Source organism: Mytilus galloprovincialis, chromosome 6 (genome assembly GCF_965363235.1).
Source record: "Mytilus galloprovincialis chromosome 6, xbMytGall1.hap1.1, whole genome shotgun sequence".
In the NCBI taxonomy this organism is placed as follows: domain Eukaryota; kingdom Metazoa; phylum Mollusca; class Bivalvia; order Mytilida; family Mytilidae; genus Mytilus; species Mytilus galloprovincialis.
The window spans coordinates 73,235,896-73,257,685 of NC_134843.1; the positions used below are offsets into that span (position 1 = coordinate 73,235,896).

The following is a 21,790-nucleotide window of genomic DNA, read 5'->3' on the forward strand; positions in this document are numbered from 1 at the left end:
AATTTGGTGTAATAAAAATAAGACTAGTGCGGGTGGGGTTCGAACCCACGCGGACATACGTCCATTGGAACTTAAGTCCAACGCCTTAACCACTCGGCCACCACACTGTTACAGATGGGGATCTTAAATGGTTACATGAATCTATAGCTACTTATCACAATGTTCGCATTTCATTTGTAAGGCGCAATTGTGTAGATCAAATACCGCAAAGGAAAAATAATCAAATAGACAGCCTTTTCATCGAAAATCCCGTGCAATTCAACTGATTTCATGCTGAAACATTCAATTAAGTGAAACTTGATGTTTTGTCAACCCGAGTACCGTTACTGTAAGAATTTTCATAATTGCGAGAGAAAAAAAAGTTTATTATCTCATAAACGATCATTTCACCGAAAGAAAAAAAAAATCAATTCGCATCACGGGAGCAATTTTACATACAATATTTTTCCTTTTCATAAAAGTGTACTGCAAGGGCATATGATATCTGCTTAGTCATTTTTAGTGTTACTCCTGATTGCAGTTGCGCTATTAGGAAAAAATACTGCGGTAACAATTTAAAGCATTACTTACTTACTGTTCTAGCAGCAACTGTAGGTCTATATTTGGGAACTTTGATCGCATTGCTTATTCGATATTATAAGGAGCTTCACTTGCGTACAATTCACTCAGCTTCAGGCAAAATTTCAATTTGGTGTAATAAAAATAAGACTAGTGCGGGTGGGGTTCGAACCCACGCGGACATACGTCCATTGGAACTTAAGTCCAACGCCTTAACCACTCGGCCACCACACTGTTACAGATGGGGATCTTAAATGGTTACATGAATCTATAGCTACTTATCACAATGTTCGCATTTCATTTGTAAGGCGCAATTGTGTAGATCAAATACCGCAAAGGAAAAATAATCAAATAGACAGCCTTTTCATCGAAAATCCCGTGCAATTCAACTGATTTCATGCTGAAACATTCAATTAAGTGAAACTTGATGTTTTGTCAACCCGAGTACCGTTACTGTAAGAATTTTCATAATTGCGAGAGAAAAAAAAGTTTATTATCTCATAAACGATCATTTCACCGAAAGAAAAAAAAATCAATTCGCATCACGGGAGCAATTTTACATACAATATTTTTCCTTTTCATAAAAGTGTACTGCAAGGGCATATGATATCTGCTTAGTCATTTTTAGTGTTACTCCTGATTGCAGTTGCGCTATTAGGAAAAAATACTGCGGTAACAATTTAAAGCATTACTTACTTACTGTTCTAGCAGCAACTGTAGGTCTATATTTGGGAACTTTGATCGCATTGCTTATTCGAAATTATAAGGAGCTTCACTTGCGTACAATTCACTCAGTTTCAGGCAAAATTTCAATTTGGTGTAATAAAAATAAGACTAGTGCGGGTGGGGTTCGAACCCACGCGGACATACGTCCATTGGAACTTAAGTCCAACGCCTTAACCACTCGGCCACCACACTGTTACAGATGGGGATCTTAAATGGTTACATGAATCTATAGCTACTTATCACAATGTTCGCATTTCATTTGTAAGGCGCAATTGTGTAGATCAAATACCGCAAAGGAAAAATAATCAAATAGACAGCCTTTTCATCGAAAATCCCGTGCAATTCAACTGATTTCATGCTGAAACATTCAATTAAGTGAAACTTGATGTTTTGTCAACCCGAGTACCGTTACTGTAAGAATTTTCATAATTGCGAGAGAAAAAAAAGTTTATTATCTCATAAACGATCATTTCACCGAAAGAAAAAAAAATCAATTCGCATCACGGGAGCAATTTTACATACAATATTTTTCCTTTTCATAAAAGTGTACTGCAAGGGCATATGATATCTGCTTAGTCATTTTTAGTGTTACTCCTGATTGCAGTTGCGCTATTAGGAAAAAATACTGCGGTAACAATTTAAAGCATTACTTACTTACTGTTCTAGCAGCAACTGTAGGTCTATATTTGGGAACTTTGATCGCATTGCTTATTCGATATTATAAGGAGCTTCACTTGCGTACAATTCACTCAGTTTCAGGCAAAATTTCAATTTGGTGTAATAAAAATAAGACTAGTGCGGGTGGGGTTCGAACCCACGCGGACATACGTCCATTGGAACTTAAGTCCAACGCCTTAACCACTCGGCCACCACACTGTTACAGATGGGGATCTTAAATGGTTACATGAATCTATAGCTACTTATCACAATGTTCGCATTTCATTTGTAAGGCGCAATTGTGTAGATCAAATACCGCAAAGGAAAAATAATCAAATAGACAGCCTTTTCATCGAAAATCCCGTGCAATTCAACTGATTTCATGCTGAAACATTCAATTAAGTGAAACTTGATGTTTTGTCAACCCGAGTACCGTTACTGTAAGAATTTTCATAATTGCGAGAGAAAAAAAAGTTTATTATCTGGGTCGTTTTCAAAAAATGTCGAATTTTCAGTACACCCATGCTAACTTTTTTATTTCTAATGGAAATTTCAGTTGTAATGGTTTAAATGAAAGCTTGTCGGATTTGTGATTCAGAACATTAATAATAAACACACCTTACATCTATTTTGATAAGATTAAACTGCATTTAAGACCCATTTTGGGGGTATTTGTCTGCGTACAGTGTCAGAAAAACACATTTCAAATGATTTTTTTGCGATTTTCTGATCGCCTTGATATCTGCAAAAGGGACTTTTTAAGAACGTTTAATATTACTCTAACGAAAAATCGTAGCTTCTATATCATTGTATGTAACATATTATCTACAAACTAAATTGAATCTGCGTACAGGAGGTTCATGTCTTTCCTGTTACCGCTACTTAAATCAGCCGTGAAATTATTCTCCCTATGAATATTGAATCAGTCAGTGTTGATCTCAAAAGTGCAAAGTAATCTTTACATTTAAAACGCCTCGTTTCTTGAACGAAAGTGTAGAGAAAAGAAATTTCAAGACATTTAGTGAAAAAAATATAGCGTACTTTTTTTCATGTCTATGCTGTTACCACCAATTTTGATTAAATACACCAACAGTATACTTGTAAAAAGTGCAATAACGTGTTGGAAACCAAATTCACAATAGAAAAACATAATCACTTCACCAAAGGGAGTAGTTATTTCACAACAGCAATCAAAAACGAAGAAATTTGTCTATCCTGTTATGTCTATCCTGTTACTATGGTTGTTATGGTTACAGTAACAGGATAGACAATTGTAGACAAAAACGTCGTTAATTTTTTTATCTTAACATATAGGTGCAAAACGAATGAAATATTTCGTTGTTTGAAGTCATCTTAAGGTTATAACGTATTAATCTTCCCAATTAAGCATTCGCAGGTGCAATACTGATATCGGTAACAGGATAGACAAAAAGGTAACAGGATAGACTTTTATATAGTAATATATCAGAAACGTACGTTCCTGTTACCAATGAAATATAGAGAAAAGTAAACTAACTTATGAGGGATTTACTTGATATTGGGTTTATTTGAAAGGGTGAAAAAATGCCGAACAATATAAATTGCTATCTTAGACTTGCATTACTGGTGGTAATTTTTACAACCTTTCAAAACCAATTTTTAGAGGCATTTTTCAGTACAACCTGTTAAATTGGCAAATAATCTATTATATTACAGAATGAATATATATAGAAGTTTATTCTCTTGAAAACCATATAATTGTCTACGTAAAACAAGCTTAACATTTTATCTAAACCTTTTCTTAATAACCCAAAATTTCTTTTGAAAATGGTAACAGGATAGACAAAATAATGTACCACCGATCAAAAAATGTTTCAACATATTTTTGTATGACATCATTAAGATAGCATCTTTTAATATGTTGTTCTTAAAGTACTGTTTGTTTTGATTTGCTTATGTAGAGGGTTGTTTGAATAAGTAACTTTTAATAATTTTTTCAATTTCAAAATTCGACATTTTTTGAAAATGACCCATCTCATAAACGATCATTTCACCGAAAGAAAAAAAAATCAATTCGCATCACGGGAGCAATTTTACATACAATATTTTTCCTTTTCATAAAAGTGTACTGCAAGGGCATATGATATCTGCTTAGTCATTTTTAGTGTTACTCCTGATTGCAGTTGCGCTATTAGGAAAAAATACTGCGGTAACAATTTAAAGCATTACTTACTGTTCTAGCAGCAACTGTAGGTCTATATTTGGGAACTTTGATCGCATTGCTTATTCGATATTATAAGGAGCTTCACTTGCGTACAATTCACTCAGTTTCAGGCAAAATTTCAATTTGGTGTAATAAAAATAAGACTAGTGCGGGTGGGGTTCGAACCCACGCGGACATACGTCCATTGGAACTTAAGTCCAACGCCTTAACCACTCGGCCACCACACTGTTACAGATGGGGATCTTAAATGGTTACATGAATCTATAGCTACTTATCACAATGTTCGCATTTCATTTGTAAGGCGCAATTGTGTAGATCAAATACCGCAAAGGAAAAATAATCAAATAGACAGCCTTTTCATCGAAAATCCCGTGCAATTCAACTGATTTCATGCTGAAACATTCAATTAAGTGAAACTTGATGTTTTGTCAATCCGAGTACCGTTACTGTAAGAATTTTCATAATTGCGAGAGAAAAAAAAGTTTATTATCTCATAAACGATCATTTCACCGAAAGAAAAAAAAAATCAATTCGCATCACGGGAGCAATTTTACATACAATATTTTTCCTTTTCATAAAAGTGTACTGCAAGGGCATATGATATCTGCTTAGTCATTTTTAGTGTTACTCCTGATTGCAGTTGCGCTATTAGGAAAAAATACTGCGGTAACAATTTAAAGCATTACTTACTGTTCTAGCAGCAACTGTAGGTCTATATTTGGGAACTTTGATCGCATTGCTTATTCGATATTATAAGGAGCTTCACTTGCGTACAATTCACTCAGTTTCAGGCAAAATTTCAATTTGGTGTAATAAAAATAAGACTAGTGCGGGTGGGGTTCGAACCCACGCGGACATACGTCCATTGGAACTTAAGTCCAACGCCTTAACCACTCGGCCACCACACTGTTACAGATGGGGATCTTAAATGGTTACATGAATCTATAGCTACTTATCACAATGTTCGCATTTCATTTGTAAGGCGCAATTGTGTAGATCAAATACCGCAAAGGAAAAATAATCAAATAGACAGCCTTTTCATCGAAAATCCCGTGCAATTCAACTGATTTCATGCTGAAACATTCAATTAAGTGAAACTTGATGTTTTGTCAACCCGAGTACCGTTACTGTAAGAATTTTCATAATTGCGAGAGAAAAAAAAGTTTATTATCTCATAAACGATCATTTCACCGAAAGAAAAAAAAATCAATTCGCATCACGGGAGCAATTTTACATACAATATTTTTCCTTTTCATAAAAGTGTACTGCAAGGGCATATGATATCTGCTTAGTCATTTTTAGTGTTACTCCTGATTGCAGTTGCGCTATTAGGAAAAAATACTGCGGTAACAATTTAAAGCATTACTTACTGTTCTAGCAGCAACTGTAGGTCTATATTTGGGAACTTTGATCGCATTGCTTATTCGATATTATAAGGAGCTTCACTTGCGTACAATTCACTCAGTTTCAGGCAAAATTTCAATTTGGTGTAATAAAAATAAGACTAGTGCGGGTGGGGTTCGAACCCACGCGGACATACGTCCATTGGAACTTAAGTCCAACGCCTTAACCACTCGGCCACCACACTGTTACAGATGGGGATCTTAAATGGTTACATGAATCTATAGCTACTTATCACAATGTTCGCATTTCATTTGTAAGGCGCAATTGTGTAGATCAAATACCGCAAAGGAAAAATAATCAAATAGACAGCCTTTTCATCGAAAATCCCGTGCAATTCAACTGATTTCATGCTGAAACATTCAATTAAGTGAAACTTGATGTTTTGTCAACCCGAGTACCGTTACTGTAAGAATTTTCATAATTGCGAGAGAAAAAAAAGTTTATTATCTCATAAACGATCATTTCACCGAAAGAAAAAAAAAATCAATTCGCATCACGGGAGCAATTTTACATACAATATTTTTCCTTTTCATAAAAGTGTACTGCAAGGGCATATGATATCTGCTTAGTCATTTTTAGTGTTACTCCTGATTGCAGTTGCGCTATTAGGAAAAAATACTGCGGTAACAATTTAAAGCATTACTTACTGTTCTAGCAGCAACTGTAGGTCTATATTTGGGAACTTTGATCGCATTGCTTATTCGATATTATAAGGAGCTTCACTTGCGTACAATTCACTCAGTTTCAGGCAAAATTTCAATTTGGTGTAATAAAAATAAGACTAGTGCGGGTGGGGTTCGAACCCACGCGGACATACGTCCATTGGAACTTAAGTCCAACGCCTTAACCACTCGGCCACCACACTGTTACAGATGGGGATCTTAAATGGTTACATGAATCTATAGCTACTTATCACAATGTTCGCATTTCATTTGTAAGGCGCAATTGTGTAGATCAAATACCGCAAAGGAAAAATAATCAAATAGACAGCCTTTTCATCGAAAATCCCGTGCAATTCAACTGATTTCATGCTGAAACATTCAATTAAGTGAAACTTGATGTTTTGTCAACCCGAGTACCGTTACTGTAAGAATTTTCATAATTGCGAGAGAAAAAAAAGTTTATTATCTCATAAACGATCATTTCACCGAAAGAAAAAAAAAATCAATTCGCATCACGGGAGCAATTTTACATACAATATTTTTCCTTTTCATAAAAGTGTACTGCAAGGGCATATGATATCTGCTTAGTCATTTTTAGTGTTACTCCTGATTGCAGTTGCGCTATTAGGAAAAAATACTGCGGTAACAATTTAAAGCATTACTTACTGTTCTAGCAGCAACTGTAGGTCTATATTTGGGAACTTTGATCGCATTGCTTATTCGATATTATAAGGAGCTTCACTTGCGTACAATTCACTCAGTTTCAGGCAAAATTTCAATTTGGTGTAATAAAAATAAGACTAGTGCGGGTGGGGTTCGAACCCACGCGGACATACGTCCATTGGAACTTAAGTCCAACGCCTTAACCACTCGGCCACCACACTGTTACAGATGGGGATCTTAAATGGTTACATGAATCTATAGCTACTTATCACAATGTTCGCATTTCATTTGTAAGGCGCAATTGTGTAGATCAAATACCGCAAAGGAAAAATAATCAAATAGACAGCCTTTTCATCGAAAATCCCGTGCAATTCAACTGATTTCATGCTGAAACATTCAATTAAGTGAAACTTGATGTTTTGTCAACCCGAGTACCGTTACTGTAAGAATTTTCATAATTGCGAGAGAAAAAAAAGTTTATTATCTCATAAACGATCATTTCACCGAAAGAAAAAAAAAATCAATTCGCATCACGGGAGCAATTTTACATACAATATTTTTCCTTTTCATAAAAGTGTACTGCAAGGGCATATGATATCTGCTTAGTCATTTTTAGTGTTACTCCTGATTGCAGTTGCGCTATTAGGAAAAAATACTGCGGTAACAATTTAAAGCATTACTTACTGTTCTAGCAGCAACTGTAGGTCTATATTTGGGAACTTTGATCGCATTGCTTATTCGATATTATAAGGAGCTTCACTTGCGTACAATTCACTCAGTTTCAGGCAAAATTTCAATTTGGTGTAATAAAAATAAGACTAGTGCGGGTGGGGTTCGAACCCACGCGGACATACGTCCATTGGAACTTAAGTCCAACGCCTTAACCACTCGGCCACCACACTGTTACAGATGGGGATCTTAAATGGTTACATGAATCTATAGCTACTTATCACAATGTTCGCATTTCATTTGTAAGGCGCAATTGTGTAGATCAAATACCGCAAAGGAAAAATAATCAAATAGACAGCCTTTTCATCGAAAATCCCGTGCAATTCAACTGATTTCATGCTGAAACATTCAATTAAGTGAAACTTGATGTTTTGTCAACCCGAGTACCGTTACTGTAAGAATTTTCATAATTGCGAGAGAAAAAAAAGTTTATTATCTCATAAACGATCATTTCACCGAAAGAAAAAAAAAATCAATTCGCATCACGGGAGCAATTTTACATACAATATTTTTCCTTTTCATAAAAGTGTACTGCAAGGGCATATGATATCTGCTTAGTCATTTTTAGTGTTACTCCTGATTGCAGTTGCGCTATTAGGAAAAAATACTGCGGTAACAATTTAAAGCATTACTTACTGTTCTAGCAGCAACTGTAGGTCTATATTTGGGAACTTTGATCGCATTGCTTATTCGATATTATAAGGAGCTTCACTTGCGTACAATTCACTCAGTTTCAGGCAAAATTTCAATTTGGTGTAATAAAAATAAGACTAGTGCGGGTGGGGTTCGAACCCACGCGGACATACGTCCATTGGAACTTAAGTCCAACGCCTTAACCACTCGGCCACCACACTGTTACAGATGGGGATCTTAAATGGTTACATGAATCTATAGCTACTTATCACAATGTTCGCATTTCATTTGTAAGGCGCAATTGTGTAGATCAAATACCGCAAAGGAAAAATAATCAAATAGACAGCCTTTTCATCGAAAATCCCGTGCAATTCAACTGATTTCATGCTGAAACATTCAATTAAGTGAAACTTGATGTTTTGTCAACCCGAGTACCGTTACTGTAAGAATTTTCATAATTGCGAGAGAAAAAAAAGTTTATTATCTCATAAACGATCATTTCACCGAAAGAAAAAAAAAATCAATTCGCATCACGGGAGCAATTTTACATACAATATTTTTCCTTTTCATAAAAGTGTACTGCAAGGGCATATGATATCTGCTTAGTCATTTTTAGTGTTACTCCTGATTGCAGTTGCGCTATTAGGAAAAAATACTGCGGTAACAATTTAAAGCATTACTTACTGTTCTAGCAGCAACTGTAGGTCTATATTTGGGAACTTTGATCGCATTGCTTATTCGATATTATAAGGAGCTTCACTTGCGTACAATTCACTCAGTTTCAGGCAAAATTTCAATTTGGTGTAATAAAAATAAGACTAGTGCGGGTGGGGTTCGAACCCACGCGGACATACGTCCATTGGAACTTAAGTCCAACGCCTTAACCACTCGGCCACCACACTGTTACAGATGGGGATCTTAAATGGTTACATGAATCTATAGCTACTTATCACAATGTTCGCATTTCATTTGTAAGGCGCAATTGTGTAGATCAAATACCGCAAAGGAAAAATAATCAAATAGACAGCCTTTTCATCGAAAATCCCGTGCAATTCAACTGATTTCATGCTGAAACATTCAATTAAGTGAAACTTGATGTTTTGTCAACCCGAGTACCGTTACTGTAAGAATTTTCATAATTGCGAGAGAAAAAAAAGTTTATTATCTCATAAACGATCATTTCACCGAAAGAAAAAAAAAATCAATTCGCATCACGGGAGCAATTTTACATACAATATTTTTCCTTTTCATAAAAGTGTACTGCAAGGGCATATGATATCTGCTTAGTCATTTTTAGTGTTACTCCTGATTGCAGTTGCGCTATTAGGAAAAAATACTGCGGTAACAATTTAAAGCATTACTTACTGTTCTAGCAGCAACTGTAGGTCTATATTTGGGAACTTTGATCGCATTGCTTATTCGATATTATAAGGAGCTTCACTTGCGTACAATTCACTCAGTTTCAGGCAAAATTTCAATTTGGTGTAATAAAAATAAGACTAGTGCGGGTGGGGTTCGAACCCACGCGGACATACGTCCATTGGAACTTAAGTCCAACGCCTTAACCACTCGGCCACCACACTGTTACAGATGGGGATCTTAAATGGTTACATGAATCTATAGCTACTTATCACAATGTTCGCATTTCATTTGTAAGGCGCAATTGTGTAGATCAAATACCGCAAAGGAAAAATAATCAAATAGACAGCCTTTTCATCGAAAATCCCGTGCAATTCAACTGATTTCATGCTGAAACATTCAATTAAGTGAAACTTGATGTTTTGTCAACCCGAGTACCGTTACTGTAAGAATTTTCATAATTGCGAGAGAAAAAAAAGTTTATTATCTCATAAACGATCATTTCACCGAAAGAAAAAAAAAATCAATTCGCATCACGGGAGCAATTTTACATACAATATTTTTCCTTTTCATAAAAGTGTACTGCAAGGGCATATGATATCTGCTTAGTCATTTTTAGTGTTACTCCTGATTGCAGTTGCGCTATTAGGAAAAAATACTGCGGTAACAATTTAAAGCATTACTTACTGTTCTAGCAGCAACTGTAGGTCTATATTTGGGAACTTTGATCGCATTGCTTATTCGATATTATAAGGAGCTTCACTTGCGTACAATTCACTCAGTTTCAGGCAAAATTTCAATTTGGTGTAATAAAAATAAGACTAGTGCGGGTGGGGTTCGAACCCACGCGGACATACGTCCATTGGAACTTAAGTCCAACGCCTTAACCACTCGGCCACCACACTGTTACAGATGGGGATCTTAAATGGTTACATGAATCTATAGCTACTTATCACAATGTTCGCATTTCATTTGTAAGGCGCAATTGTGTAGATCAAATACCGCAAAGGAAAAATAATCAAATAGACAGCCTTTTCATCGAAAATCCCGTGCAATTCAACTGATTTCATGCTGAAACATTCAATTAAGTGAAACTTGATGTTTTGTCAACCCGAGTACCGTTACTGTAAGAATTTTCATAATTGCGAGAGAAAAAAAAGTTTATTATCTCATAAACGATCATTTCACCGAAAGAAAAAAAAAATCAATTCGCATCACGGGAGCAATTTTACATACAATATTTTTCCTTTTCATAAAAGTGTACTGCAAGGGCATATGATATCTGCTTAGTCATTTTTAGTGTTACTCCTGATTGCAGTTGCGCTATTAGGAAAAAATACTGCGGTAACAATTTAAAGCATTACTTACTGTTCTAGCAGCAACTGTAGGTCTATATTTGGGAACTTTGATCGCATTGCTTATTCGATATTATAAGGAGCTTCACTTGCGTACAATTCACTCAGTTTCAGGCAAAATTTCAATTTGGTGTAATAAAAATAAGACTAGTGCGGGTGGGGTTCGAACCCACGCGGACATACGTCCATTGGAACTTAAGTCCAACGCCTTAACCACTCGGCCACCACACTGTTACAGATGGGGATCTTAAATGGTTACATGAATCTATAGCTACTTATCACAATGTTCGCATTTCATTTGTAAGGCGCAATTGTGTAGATCAAATACCGCAAAGGAAAAATAATCAAATAGACAGCCTTTTCATCGAAAATCCCGTGCAATTCAACTGATTTCATGCTGAAACATTCAATTAAGTGAAACTTGATGTTTTGTCAACCCGAGTACCGTTACTGTAAGAATTTTCATAATTGCGAGAGAAAAAAAAGTTTATTATCTCATAAACGATCATTTCACCGAAAGAAAAAAAAAATCAATTCGCATCACGGGAGCAATTTTACATACAATATTTTTCCTTTTCATAAAAGTGTACTGCAAGGGCATATGATATCTGCTTAGTCATTTTTAGTGTTACTCCTGATTGCAGTTGCGCTATTAGGAAAAAATACTGCGGTAACAATTTAAAGCATTACTTACTGTTCTAGCAGCAACTGTAGGTCTATATTTGGGAACTTTGATCGCATTGCTTATTCGATATTATAAGGAGCTTCACTTGCGTACAATTCACTCAGTTTCAGGCAAAATTTCAATTTGGTGTAATAAAAATAAGACTAGTGCGGGTGGGGTTCGAACCCACGCGGACATACGTCCATTGGAACTTAAGTCCAACGCCTTAACCACTCGGCCACCACACTGTTACAGATGGGGATCTTAAATGGTTACATGAATCTATAGCTACTTATCACAATGTTCGCATTTCATTTGTAAGGCGCAATTGTGTAGATCAAATACCGCAAAGGAAAAATAATCAAATAGACAGCCTTTTCATCGAAAATCCCGTGCAATTCAACTGATTTCATGCTGAAACATTCAATTAAGTGAAACTTGATGTTTTGTCAACCCGAGTACCGTTACTGTAAGAATTTTCATAATTGCGAGAGAAAAAAAAGTTTATTATCTCATAAACGATCATTTCACCGAAAGAAAAAAAAATCAATTCGCATCACGGGAGCAATTTTACATACAATATTTTTCCTTTTCATAAAAGTGTACTGCAAGGGCATATGATATCTGCTTAGTCATTTTTAGTGTTACTCCTGATTGCAGTTGCGCTATTAGGAAAAAATACTGCGGTAACAATTTAAAGCATTACTTACTGTTCTAGCAGCAACTGTAGGTCTATATTTGGGAACTTTGATCGCATTGCTTATTCGATATTATAAGGAGCTTCACTTGCGTACAATTCACTCAGTTTCAGGCAAAATTTCAATTTGGTGTAATAAAAATAAGACTAGTGCGGGTGGGGTTCGAACCCACGCGGACATACGTCCATTGGAACTTAAGTCCAACGCCTTAACCACTCGGCCACCACACTGTTACAGATGGGGATCTTAAATGGTTACATGAATCTATAGCTACTTATCACAATGTTCGCATTTCATTTGTAAGGCGCAATTGTGTAGATCAAATACCGCAAAGGAAAAATAATCAAATAGACAGCCTTTTCATCGAAAATCCCGTGCAATTCAACTGATTTCATGCTGAAACATTCAATTAAGTGAAACTTGATGTTTTGTCAACCCGAGTACCGTTACTGTAAGAATTTTCATAATTGCGAGAGAAAAAAAAGTTTATTATCTCATAAACGATCATTTCACCGAAAGAAAAAAAAAATCAATTCGCATCACGGGAGCAATTTTACATACAATATTTTTCCTTTTCATAAAAGTGTACTGCAAGGGCATATGATATCTGCTTAGTCATTTTTAGTGTTACTCCTGATTGCAGTTGCGCTATTAGGAAAAAATACTGCGGTAACAATTTAAAGCATTACTTACTGTTCTAGCAGCAACTGTAGGTCTATATTTGGGAACTTTGATCGCATTGCTTATTCGATATTATAAGGAGCTTCACTTGCGTACAATTCACTCAGTTTCAGGCAAAATTTCAATTTGGTGTAATAAAAATAAGACTAGTGCGGGTGGGGTTCGAACCCACGCGGACATACGTCCATTGGAACTTAAGTCCAACGCCTTAACCACTCGGCCACCACACTGTTACAGATGGGGATCTTAAATGGTTACATGAATCTATAGCTACTTATCACAATGTTCGCATTTCATTTGTAAGGCGCAATTGTGTAGATCAAATACCGCAAAGGAAAAATAATCAAATAGACAGCCTTTTCATCGAAAATCCCGTGCAATTCAACTGATTTCATGCTGAAACATTCAATTAAGTGAAACTTGATGTTTTGTCAACCCGAGTACCGTTACTGTAAGAATTTTCATAATTGCGAGAGAAAAAAAAGTTTATTATCTCATAAACGATCATTTCACCGAAAGAAAAAAAAAATCAATTCGCATCACGGGAGCAATTTTACATACAATATTTTTCCTTTTCATAAAAGTGTACTGCAAGGGCATATGATATCTGCTTAGTCATTTTTAGTGTTACTCCTGATTGCAGTTGCGCTATTAGGAAAAAATACTGCGGTAACAATTTAAAGCATTACTTACTGTTCTAGCAGCAACTGTAGGTCTATATTTGGGAACTTTGATCGCATTGCTTATTCGATATTATAAGGAGCTTCACTTGCGTACAATTCACTCAGTTTCAGGCAAAATTTCAATTTGGTGTAATAAAAATAAGACTAGTGCGGGTGGGGTTCGAACCCACGCGGACATACGTCCATTGGAACTTAAGTCCAACGCCTTAACCACTCGGCCACCACACTGTTACAGATGGGGATCTTAAATGGTTACATGAATCTATAGCTACTTATCACAATGTTCGCATTTCATTTGTATGGCGCAATTGTGTAGATCAAATACCGCAAAGGAAAAATAATCAAATAGACAGCCTTTTCATCGAAAATCCCGTGCAATTCAACTGATTTCATGCTGAAACATTCAATTAAGTGAAACTTGATGTTTTGTCAACCCGAGTACCGTTACTGTAAGAATTTTCATAATTGCGAGAGAAAAAAAAGTTTATTATCTCATAAACGATCATTTCACCGAAAGAAAAAAAAAATCAATTCGCATCACGGGAGCAATTTTACATACAATATTTTTCCTTTTCATAAAAGTGTACTGCAAGGGCATATGATATCTGCTTAGTCATTTTTAGTGTTACTCCTGATTGCAGTTGCGCTATTAGGAAAAAATACTGCGGTAACAATTTAAAGCATTACTTACTGTTCTAGCAGCAACTGTAGGTCTATATTTGGGAACTTTGATCGCATTGCTTATTCGATATTATAAGGAGCTTCACTTGCGTACAATTCACTCAGTTTCAGGCAAAATTTCAATTTGGTGTAATAAAAATAAGACTAGTGCGGGTGGGGTTCGAACCCACGCGGACATACGTCCATTGGAACTTAAGTCCAACGCCTTAACCACTCGGCCACCACACTGTTACAGATGGGGATCTTAAATGGTTACATGAATCTATAGCTACTTATCACAATGTTCGCATTTCATTTGTAAGGCGCAATTGTGTAGATCAAATACCGCAAAGGAAAAATAATCAAATAGACAGCCTTTTCATCGAAAATCCCGTGCAATTCAACTGATTTCATGCTGAAACATTCAATTAAGTGAAACTTGATGTTTTGTCAACCCGAGTACCGTTACTGTAAGAATTTTCATAATTGCGAGAGAAAAAAAAGTTTATTATCTCATAAACGATCATTTCACCGAAAGAAAAAAAAAATCAATTCGCATCACGGGAGCAATTTTACATACAATATTTTTCCTTTTCATAAAAGTGTACTGCAAGGGCATATGATATCTGCTTAGTCATTTTTAGTGTTACTCCTGATTGCAGTTGCGCTATTAGGAAAAAATACTGCGGTAACAATTTAAAGCATTACTTACTGTTCTAGCAGCAACTGTAGGTCTATATTTGGGAACTTTGATCGCATTGCTTATTCGATATTATAAGGAGCTTCACTTGCGTACAATTCACTCAGTTTCAGGCAAAATTTCAATTTGGTGTAATAAAAATAAGACTAGTGCGGGTGGGGTTCGAACCCACGCGGACATACGTCCATTGGAACTTAAGTCCAACGCCTTAACCACTCGGCCACCACACTGTTACAGATGGGGATCTTAAATGGTTACATGAATCTATAGCTACTTATCACAATGTTCGCATTTCATTTGTAAGGCGCAATTGTGTAGATCAAATACCGCAAAGGAAAAATAATCAAATAGACAGCCTTTTCATCGAAAATCCCGTGCAATTCAACTGATTTCATGCTGAAACATTCAATTAAGTGAAACTTGATGTTTTGTCAACCCGAGTACCGTTACTGTAAGAATTTTCATAATTGCGAGAGAAAAAAAAGTTTATTATCTCATAAACGATCATTTCACCGAAAGAAAAAAAAAATCAATTCGCATCACGGGAGCAATTTTACATACAATATTTTTCCTTTTCATAAAAGTGTACTGCAAGGGCATATGATATCTGCTTAGTCATTTTTAGTGTTACTCCTGATTGCAGTTGCGCTATTAGGAAAAAATACTGCGGTAACAATTTAAAGCATTACTTACTGTTCTAGCAGCAACTGTAGGTCTATATTTGGGAACTTTGATCGCATTGCTTATTCGATATTATAAGGAGCTTCACTTGCGTACAATTCACTCAGTTTCAGGCAAAATTTCAATTTGGTGTAATAAAAATAAGACTAGTGCGGGTGGGGTTCGAACCCACGCGGACATACGTCCATTGGAACTTAAGTCCAACGCCTTAACCACTCGGCCACCACACTGTTACAGATGGGGATCTTAAATGGTTACATGAATCTATAGCTACTTATCACAATGTTCGCATTTCATTTGTAAGGCGCAATTGTGTAGATCAAATACCGCAAAGGAAAAATAATCAAATAGACAGCCTTTTCATCGAAAATCCCGTGCAATTCAACTGATTTCATGCTGAAACATTCAATTAAGTGAAACTTGATGTTTTGTCAACCCGAGTACCGTTACTGTAAGAATTTTCATAATTGCGAGAGAAAAAAAAGTTTATTATCTCATAAACGATCATTTCACCGAAAGAAAAAAAAAATCAATTCGCATCACGGGAGCAATTTTACATACAATATTTTTCCTTTTCATAAAAGTGTACTGCAAGGGCATATGATATCTGCTTAGTCATTTTTAGTGTTACTCCTGATTGCAGTTGCGCTATTAGGAAAAAATACTGCGGTAACAATTTAAAGCATTACTTACTGTTCTAGCAGCAACTGTAGGTCTATATTTGGGAACTTTGATCGCATTGCTTATTCGATATTATAAGGAGCTTCACTTGCGTACAATTCACTCAGTTTCAGGCAAAATTTCAATTTGGTGTAATAAAAATAAGACTAGTGCGGGTGGGGTTCGAACCCACGCGGACATACGTCCATTGGAACTTAAGTCCAACGCCTTAACCACTCGGCCACCACACTGTTACAGATGGGGATCTTAAATGGTTACATGAATCTATAGCTACTTATCACAATGTTCGCATTTCATTTGTAAGGCGCAATTGTGTAGATCAAATACCGCAAAGGAAAAATAATCAAATAGACAGCCTTTTCATCGAAAATCCCGTGCAATTCAACTGATTTCATGCTGAAACATTCAATTAAGTGAAACTTGATGTTTTGTCAACCCGAGTACCGTTACTGTAAGAATTTTCATAATTGCGAGAGAAAAAAAAGTTTATTATCTCATAAACGATCATTTCACCGAAAGAAAAAAAAAATCAATTCGCATCACGGGAGCAATTTTACATACAATATTTTTCCTTTTCATAAAAGTGTACTGCAAGGGCATATGATATCTGCTTAGTCATTTTTAGTGTTACTCCTGATTGCAGTTGCGCTATTAGGAAAAAATACTGCGGTAACAATTTAAAGCATTACTTACTGTTCTAGCAGCAACTGTAGGTCTATATTTGGGAACTTTGATCGCATTGCTTATTCGATATTATAAGGAGCTTCACTTGCGTACAATTCACTCAGTTTCAGGCAAAATTTCAATTTGGTGTAATAAAAATAAGACTAGTGCGGGTGGGGTTCGAACCCACGCGGACATACGTCCATTGGAACTTAAGTCCAACGCCTTAACCACTCGGCCACCACACTGTTACAGATGGGGATCTTAAATGGTTACATGAATCTATAGCTACTTATCACAATGTTCGCATTTCATTTGTAAGGCGCAATTGTGTAGATCAAATACCGCAAAGGAAAAATAATCAAATAGACAGCCTTTTCATCGAAAATCCCGTGCAATTCAACTGATTTCATGCTGAAACATTCAATTAAGTGAAACTTGATGTTTTGTCAACCCGAGTACCGTTACTGTAAGAATTTTCATAATTGCGAGAGAAAAAAAAGTTTATTATCTCATAAACGATCATTTCACCGAAAGAAAAAAAAAATCAATTCGCATCACGGGAGCAATTTTACATACAATATTTTTCCTTTTCATAAAAGTGTACTGCAAGGGCATATGATATCTGCTTAGTCATTTTTAGTGTTACTCCTGATTGCAGTTGCGCTATTAGGAAAAAATACTGCGGTAACAATTTAAAGCATTACTTACTGTTCTAGCAGCAACTGTAGGTCTATATTTGGGAACTTTGATCGCATTGCTTATTCGATATTATAAGGAGCTTCACTTGCGTACAATTCACTCAGTTTCAGGCAAAATTTCAATTTGGTGTAATAAAAATAAGACTAGTGCGGGTGGGGTTCGAACCCACGCGGACATACGTCCATTGGAACTTAAGTCCAACGCCTTAACCACTCGGCCACCACACTGTTACAGATGGGGATCTTAAATGGTTACATGAATCTATAGCTACTTATCACAATGTTCGCATTTCATTTGTAAGGCGCAATTGTGTAGATCAAATACCGCAAAGGAAAAATAATCAAATAGACAGCCTTTTCATCGAAAATCCCGTGCAATTCAACTGATTTCATGCTGAAACATTCAATTAAGTGAAACTTGATGTTTTGTCAACCCGAGTACCGTTACTGTAAGAATTTTCATAATTGCGAGAGAAAAAAAAGTTTATTATCTCATAAACGATCATTTCACCGAAAGAAAAAAAAAATCAATTCGCATCACGGGAGCAATTTTACATACAATATTTTTCCTTTTCATAAAAGTGTACTGCAAGGGCATATGATATCTGCTTAGTCATTTTTAGTGTTACTCCTGATTGCAGTTGCGCTATTAGGAAAAAATACTGCGGTAACAATTTAAAGCATTACTTACTGTTCTAGCAGCAACTGTAGGTCTATATTTGGGAACTTTGATCGCATTGCTTATTCGATATTATAAGGAGCTTCACTTGCGTACAATTCACTCAGTTTCAGGCAAAATTTCAATTTGGTGTAATCTCATAAACGATCATTTCACCGAAAGAAAAAAAAAATCAATTCGCATCACGGGAGCAATTTTACATACAATATTTTTCCTTTTCATAAAAGTGTACTGCAAGGGCATATGATATCTGCTTAGTCATTTTTAGTGTTACTCCTGATTGCAGTTGCGCTATTAGGAAAAAATACTGCGGTAACAATTTAAAGCATTACTTACTGTTCTAGCAGCAACTGTAGGTCTATATTTGGGAACTTTGATCGCATTGCTTATTCGATATTATAAGGAGCTTCACTTGCGTACAATTCACTCAGTTTCAGGCAAAATTTCAATTTGGTGTAATAAAAATAAGACTAGTGCGGGTGGGGTTCGAACCCACGCGGACATACGTCCATTGGAACTTAAGTCCAACGCCTTAACCACTCGGCCACCACACTGTTACAGATGGGGATCTTAAATGGTTACATGAATCTATAGCTACTTATCACAATGTTCGCATTTCATTTGTAAGGCGCAATTGTGTAGATCAAATACCGCAAAGGAAAAATAATCAAATAGACAGCCTTTTCATCGAAAATCCCGTGCAATTCAACTGATTTCATGCTGAAACATTCAATTAAGTGAAACTTGATGTTTTGTCAACCCGAGTACCGTTACTGTAAGAATTTTCATAATTGCGAGAGAAAAAAAAGTTTATTATCTCATAAACGATCATTTCACCGAAAGAAAAAAAAATCAATTCGCATCACGGGAGCAATTTTACATACAATATTTTTCCTTTTCATAAAAGTGTACTGCAAGGGCATATGATATCTGCTTAGTCATTTTTAGTGTTACTCCTGATTGCAGTTGCGCTATTAGGAAAAAATACTGCGGTAACAATTTAAAGCATTACTTACTGTTCTAGCAGCAACTGTAGGTCTATATTTGGGAACTTTGATCGCATTGCTTATTCGATATTATAAGGAGCTTCACTTGCGTACAATTCACTCAGTTTCAGGCAAAATTTCAATTTGGTGTAATAAAAATAAGACTAGTGCGGGTGGGGTTCGAACCCACGCGGACATACGTCCATTGGAACTTAAGTCCAACGCCTTAACCACTCGGCCACCACACTGTTACAGATGGGGATCTTAAATGGTTACATGAATCTATAGCTACTTATCACAATGTTCGCATTTCATTTGTAAGGCGCAATTGTGTAGATCAAATACCGCAAAGGAAAAATAATCAAATAGACAGCCTTTTCATCGAAAATCCCGTGCAATTCAACTGATTTCATGCTGAAACATTCAATTAAGTGAAACTTGATGTTTTGTCAACCCGAGTACCGTTACTGTAAGAATTTTCATAATTGCGAGAGAAAAAAAAGTTTATTATCTCATAAACGATCATTTCACCGAAAGAAAAAAAAAAATCAATTCGCATCACGGGAGCAATTTTACATACAATATTTTTCCTTTTCATAAAAGTGTACTGCAAGGGCATATGATATCTGCTTAGTCATTTTTAGTGTTACTCCTGATTGCAGTTGCGCTATTAGGAAAAAATACTGCGGTAACAATTTAAAGCATTACTTACTGTTCTAGCAGCAACTGTAGGTCTATATTTGGGAACTTTGATCGCATTGCTTATTCGATATTATAAGGAGCTTCACTTGCGTACAATTCACTCAGTTTCAGGCAAAATTTCAATTTGGTGTAATAAAAATAAGACTAGTGCGGGTGGGGTTCGAACCCACGCGGACATACGTCCATTGGAACTTAAGTCCAACGCCTTAACCACTCGGCCACCACACTGTTACAGATGGGGATCTTAAATGGTTACATGAATCTATAGCTACTTATCACAATGTTCGCATTTCATTTGTAAGGCGCAATTGTGTAGATCAAATACCGCAAAGGAAAAATAATCAAATAGACAGCCTTTTCATCGAAAATCCCGTGCAATTCAACTGATTTCATGCTGAAACATTCAATTAAGTGAAACTTGATGTTTTGTCAACCCGAGTACCGTTACTGTAAGAATTTTCATAATTGCGAGAGAAAAAAAAGTTTATTATCTCATAAACGATCATTTCACCGAAAGAAAAAAAAAATCAATTCGCATCACGGGAGCAATTTTACATACAATATTTTTCCTTTTCATAAAAGTGTACTGCAAGGGCATATGATATCTGCTTAGTCATTTTTAGTGTTACTCCTGATTGCAGTTGCGCTATTAGGAAAAAATACTGCGGTAACAATTTAAAGCATTACTTACTGTTCTAGCAGCAACTGTAGGTCTATATTTGGGAACTTTGATCGCATTGCTTATTCGATATTATAAGGAGCTTCACTTGCGTACAATTCACTCAGTTTCAGGCAAAATTTCAATTTGGTGTAATAAAAATAAGACTAGTGCGGGTGGGGTTCGAACCCACGCGGACATACGTCCATTGGAACTTAAGTCCAACGCCTTAACCACTCGGCCACCACACTGTTACAGATGGGGATCTTAAATGGTTACATGAATCTATAGCTACTTATCACAATGTTCGCATTTCATGTGTAAGGCGCAATTGTGTAGATCAAATACCGCAAAGGAAAAATAATCAAATAGACAGCCTTTTCATCGAAAATCCCGTGCAATTCAACTGATTTCATGCTGAAACATTCAATTAAGTGAAACTTGATGTTTTGTCAACCCGAGTACCGTTACTGTAAGAATTTTCATAATTGCGAGAGAAAAAAAAGTTTATTATCTCATAAACGATCATTTCACCGAAAGAAAAAAAAAATCAATTCGCATCACGGGAGCAATTTTACATACAATATTTTTCCTTTTCATAAAAGTGTACTGCAAGGGCATATGATATCTGCTTAGTCATTTTTAGTGTTACTCCTGATTGCAGTTGCGCTATTAGGAAAAAATACTGCGGTAACAATTTAAAGCATTACTTACTGTTCTAGCAGCAACTGTAGGTCTATATTTGGGAACTTTGATCGCATTGCTTATTCGATATTATAAGGAGCTTCACTTGCGTACAATTCACTCAGTTTCAGGCAAAATTTCAATTTGGTGTAATAAAAATAAGACTAGTGCGGGTGGGGTTCGAACCCACGCGGACATACGTCCATTGGAACTTAAGTCCAACGCCTTAACCACTCGGCCACCACACTGTTACAGATGGGGATCTTAAATGGTTACATGAATCTATAGCTACTTATCACAATGTTCGCATTTCATTTGTA

The 21,790-nt window shown here is 36.0% G+C and overlaps 30 non-coding genes across 30 annotated transcripts; all 30 read right to left on the reverse strand.

Moving 5' to 3' along the window:
• Positions 1-24: 24 nt before the first annotated feature.
• On the reverse strand, positions 25-107 carry Trnal-uaa (transfer RNA leucine (anticodon UAA)). Its single transcript has one exon. It is a non-coding gene; the product is annotated as a tRNA-Leu (tRNA).
• A 602-nt stretch (positions 108-709) lies between these two features.
• Trnal-uaa (transfer RNA leucine (anticodon UAA)) lies at positions 710-792 on the reverse strand. Its single transcript has one exon. It is a non-coding gene; the product is annotated as a tRNA-Leu (tRNA).
• Positions 793-1,393: 601 nt separating this feature from the next.
• Positions 1,394-1,476, reverse strand: Trnal-uaa (transfer RNA leucine (anticodon UAA)). The gene has a single exon. It is a non-coding gene; the product is annotated as a tRNA-Leu (tRNA).
• Positions 1,477-2,077: 601 nt separating this feature from the next.
• Positions 2,078-2,160, reverse strand: Trnal-uaa (transfer RNA leucine (anticodon UAA)). The gene has a single exon. It is a non-coding gene; the product is annotated as a tRNA-Leu (tRNA).
• A 2,128-nt stretch (positions 2,161-4,288) lies between these two features.
• On the reverse strand, positions 4,289-4,371 carry Trnal-uaa (transfer RNA leucine (anticodon UAA)). The gene has a single exon. It is a non-coding gene; the product is annotated as a tRNA-Leu (tRNA).
• A 598-nt stretch (positions 4,372-4,969) lies between these two features.
• Positions 4,970-5,052, reverse strand: Trnal-uaa (transfer RNA leucine (anticodon UAA)). The gene has a single exon. It is a non-coding gene; the product is annotated as a tRNA-Leu (tRNA).
• Positions 5,053-5,649: 597 nt separating this feature from the next.
• Positions 5,650-5,732, reverse strand: Trnal-uaa (transfer RNA leucine (anticodon UAA)). Its single transcript has one exon. It is a non-coding gene; the product is annotated as a tRNA-Leu (tRNA).
• Positions 5,733-6,330: 598 nt separating this feature from the next.
• Trnal-uaa (transfer RNA leucine (anticodon UAA)) lies at positions 6,331-6,413 on the reverse strand. Its single transcript has one exon. It is a non-coding gene; the product is annotated as a tRNA-Leu (tRNA).
• Positions 6,414-7,011: 598 nt separating this feature from the next.
• Trnal-uaa (transfer RNA leucine (anticodon UAA)) lies at positions 7,012-7,094 on the reverse strand. The gene has a single exon. It is a non-coding gene; the product is annotated as a tRNA-Leu (tRNA).
• A 598-nt stretch (positions 7,095-7,692) lies between these two features.
• On the reverse strand, positions 7,693-7,775 carry Trnal-uaa (transfer RNA leucine (anticodon UAA)). Its single transcript has one exon. It is a non-coding gene; the product is annotated as a tRNA-Leu (tRNA).
• A 598-nt stretch (positions 7,776-8,373) lies between these two features.
• Positions 8,374-8,456, reverse strand: Trnal-uaa (transfer RNA leucine (anticodon UAA)). The gene has a single exon. It is a non-coding gene; the product is annotated as a tRNA-Leu (tRNA).
• Positions 8,457-9,054: 598 nt separating this feature from the next.
• On the reverse strand, positions 9,055-9,137 carry Trnal-uaa (transfer RNA leucine (anticodon UAA)). The gene has a single exon. It is a non-coding gene; the product is annotated as a tRNA-Leu (tRNA).
• A 598-nt stretch (positions 9,138-9,735) lies between these two features.
• Trnal-uaa (transfer RNA leucine (anticodon UAA)) lies at positions 9,736-9,818 on the reverse strand. The gene has a single exon. It is a non-coding gene; the product is annotated as a tRNA-Leu (tRNA).
• Positions 9,819-10,416: 598 nt separating this feature from the next.
• Positions 10,417-10,499, reverse strand: Trnal-uaa (transfer RNA leucine (anticodon UAA)). The gene has a single exon. It is a non-coding gene; the product is annotated as a tRNA-Leu (tRNA).
• Positions 10,500-11,097: 598 nt separating this feature from the next.
• On the reverse strand, positions 11,098-11,180 carry Trnal-uaa (transfer RNA leucine (anticodon UAA)). The gene has a single exon. It is a non-coding gene; the product is annotated as a tRNA-Leu (tRNA).
• Positions 11,181-11,778: 598 nt separating this feature from the next.
• Trnal-uaa (transfer RNA leucine (anticodon UAA)) lies at positions 11,779-11,861 on the reverse strand. Its single transcript has one exon. It is a non-coding gene; the product is annotated as a tRNA-Leu (tRNA).
• A 597-nt stretch (positions 11,862-12,458) lies between these two features.
• Trnal-uaa (transfer RNA leucine (anticodon UAA)) lies at positions 12,459-12,541 on the reverse strand. Its single transcript has one exon. It is a non-coding gene; the product is annotated as a tRNA-Leu (tRNA).
• A 598-nt stretch (positions 12,542-13,139) lies between these two features.
• Trnal-uaa (transfer RNA leucine (anticodon UAA)) lies at positions 13,140-13,222 on the reverse strand. Its single transcript has one exon. It is a non-coding gene; the product is annotated as a tRNA-Leu (tRNA).
• A 598-nt stretch (positions 13,223-13,820) lies between these two features.
• Positions 13,821-13,903, reverse strand: Trnal-uaa (transfer RNA leucine (anticodon UAA)). The gene has a single exon. It is a non-coding gene; the product is annotated as a tRNA-Leu (tRNA).
• A 598-nt stretch (positions 13,904-14,501) lies between these two features.
• Positions 14,502-14,584, reverse strand: Trnal-uaa (transfer RNA leucine (anticodon UAA)). Its single transcript has one exon. It is a non-coding gene; the product is annotated as a tRNA-Leu (tRNA).
• A 598-nt stretch (positions 14,585-15,182) lies between these two features.
• Trnal-uaa (transfer RNA leucine (anticodon UAA)) lies at positions 15,183-15,265 on the reverse strand. Its single transcript has one exon. It is a non-coding gene; the product is annotated as a tRNA-Leu (tRNA).
• Positions 15,266-15,863: 598 nt separating this feature from the next.
• Positions 15,864-15,946, reverse strand: Trnal-uaa (transfer RNA leucine (anticodon UAA)). The gene has a single exon. It is a non-coding gene; the product is annotated as a tRNA-Leu (tRNA).
• A 598-nt stretch (positions 15,947-16,544) lies between these two features.
• Positions 16,545-16,627, reverse strand: Trnal-uaa (transfer RNA leucine (anticodon UAA)). Its single transcript has one exon. It is a non-coding gene; the product is annotated as a tRNA-Leu (tRNA).
• A 598-nt stretch (positions 16,628-17,225) lies between these two features.
• Trnal-uaa (transfer RNA leucine (anticodon UAA)) lies at positions 17,226-17,308 on the reverse strand. The gene has a single exon. It is a non-coding gene; the product is annotated as a tRNA-Leu (tRNA).
• Positions 17,309-17,906: 598 nt separating this feature from the next.
• Positions 17,907-17,989, reverse strand: Trnal-uaa (transfer RNA leucine (anticodon UAA)). The gene has a single exon. It is a non-coding gene; the product is annotated as a tRNA-Leu (tRNA).
• A 922-nt stretch (positions 17,990-18,911) lies between these two features.
• On the reverse strand, positions 18,912-18,994 carry Trnal-uaa (transfer RNA leucine (anticodon UAA)). The gene has a single exon. It is a non-coding gene; the product is annotated as a tRNA-Leu (tRNA).
• A 597-nt stretch (positions 18,995-19,591) lies between these two features.
• On the reverse strand, positions 19,592-19,674 carry Trnal-uaa (transfer RNA leucine (anticodon UAA)). The gene has a single exon. It is a non-coding gene; the product is annotated as a tRNA-Leu (tRNA).
• Positions 19,675-20,273: 599 nt separating this feature from the next.
• Trnal-uaa (transfer RNA leucine (anticodon UAA)) lies at positions 20,274-20,356 on the reverse strand. Its single transcript has one exon. It is a non-coding gene; the product is annotated as a tRNA-Leu (tRNA).
• A 598-nt stretch (positions 20,357-20,954) lies between these two features.
• Positions 20,955-21,037, reverse strand: Trnal-uaa (transfer RNA leucine (anticodon UAA)). The gene has a single exon. It is a non-coding gene; the product is annotated as a tRNA-Leu (tRNA).
• Positions 21,038-21,635: 598 nt separating this feature from the next.
• Trnal-uaa (transfer RNA leucine (anticodon UAA)) lies at positions 21,636-21,718 on the reverse strand. Its single transcript has one exon. It is a non-coding gene; the product is annotated as a tRNA-Leu (tRNA).
• Positions 21,719-21,790: the final 72 nt, after the last annotated feature.